This window comes from Rutidosis leptorrhynchoides, chromosome 4 (assembly GCF_046630445.1).
Source record: "Rutidosis leptorrhynchoides isolate AG116_Rl617_1_P2 chromosome 4, CSIRO_AGI_Rlap_v1, whole genome shotgun sequence".
Lineage (NCBI taxonomy): Eukaryota > Viridiplantae > Streptophyta > Magnoliopsida > Asterales > Asteraceae > Rutidosis > Rutidosis leptorrhynchoides.
Window position 1 is genome coordinate 236,811,746 of NC_092336.1, and position 1,909 is coordinate 236,813,654.

Here is a 1,909-nt window from a genome sequence, read left to right on the forward strand (position 1 = left end):
CTTCCCCAAACTTGTTCGATATTTATCAAGATTATTTTGGTTACAAATTAATCCCATTACACTTAAATCATATCGGTTACATAGATCACCAACACATTATATATTGTAAGTATATATGTCAAAGAATGTTACATATAGTTATCGTTTTGAAAACTTAAGTTAGTGGTCTCAAAGTATACTTATAACTCATTGTTGTTAGTTCACAATGAAATGTTAAACCATCCTTAAATCATGTTAAATATGTATAGATATGTACATATACATAATCGTATAATTATCGTGTGTTATATAGTTCGTGATATCATCGGTCAAATTGGACGGTCAAACGTTGTGTGAAACTCTTTTCAAAAACATAAGTCTCAACAGTTTGGATTGCTTATCATGTTGGTAAGGTTTATTTTATGTAAATATTAATCTCATAAGTATAAAATGATCGGAAAAATCCGGGTCGTTACAGTACCTACCCGTTAAATAAATTTCGTCCCGAAATTTTAAAGTTGTACCTATTTTGCGTTGTCCGGAAACAAATGTGGATACTTTTGTTTCATCTGATCCTCTCGTTCCCAAGTAAACTCGGGACCCCTTCGAGCATTCCAACGAACCTTAACGATTGGTATGTTGCTCTGCTTGAGCCGTTTAACTTCACGGTCCATGATTTCGACTGGTTCTTCTATGAATTGTAGTTTCTCATCGACTTGGATTTCTTCAAGAGGAATGGTGAGATCTTCCTTTGCAAGACATTTCTTGAGGTTTGAGACGTGAAATGAATTATGTACCCCGGTGAGTTGTTGTGGTAACTCGAGTCGATAAGCTACCGGTCCGATGCGTTCGATGATCTTGAACGGGCCTACATACCTTGGGTTCAGTTTACCCCTTTTTCCAAAACGTATTACAGCTTTCCAAGGTGACACCTTTAGCATAACCATGTCACCGATATGAAACTCTAATGATTTCCTTCGGACATCGGCATAGCTCTTTTGGCGACTACGGGCTGTTTTCAATCTCTCCTTGATTTGCACTATCTTCTCAGTAGTTTCATGGATGATCTCGGGACCAGTTAATTGTCGTTCTCCTACTTCATTCCAACAGATAGGGGATCTACACTTCCTTCCATACAGTGCTTCGAATGGTGCAGCTTTAATGCTCGCATGATAACTATTATTATACGAGAATTCTACTAATGGTAGATATTTATCCCATCCATTTCCAAAATCGATCACACATGCCCTGAGCATGTCTTCAAGAGTCTGAATTGTTCTTTCACTCTGCCCGTCAGTTTGCGGATGGTATGCGGTGCTCATATCCAAACGGGTTCCCAGGGCCTCCTGTAGTGATTGCTAAAACTTTGATGTAAATCTACTATCACGATCGGATATAATGGAAATAGGTATTCCATGCATTGAAACAATTTCCTTTATGTATAATCGTAATAGTTTCTCCATTCTATCCGTTTCCTTTATAGGCAAGAAATGTGCAGATTTGGTGAGACGATCAACTATTACCCAAATGGTGTCATAACCCCAGGCAGTCTTAGGTAACTTTGTGATGAAATCCATGGTAATACCATCCCATTTCCATTCTGGGATTTCTGGTTGTTGAATTAACCCAGACAGCTTCTGATGTTCTGCTTTGACTTTGGAACAAGTTAAACATTTCCCAACATATGTTGCAACATCTGTCTTTAAATTAGGCCACCAATAATGCGTCTTAAGATCTTGATACATCTTTCCAACTCCAGGATGTATCGAGTATCTTGTCTTATGTGCCTCATTCAATATCAACTTCCTTAATCCACCCAACTTCGGTACCCAAATACGGTTTGCAAAATATCGAATTCCATCTTCCCGCATAACGAGTTGCTTCTCATACTTCTTCATTATTTCATTTCCTATGTTTTCTTTAGTAAGAG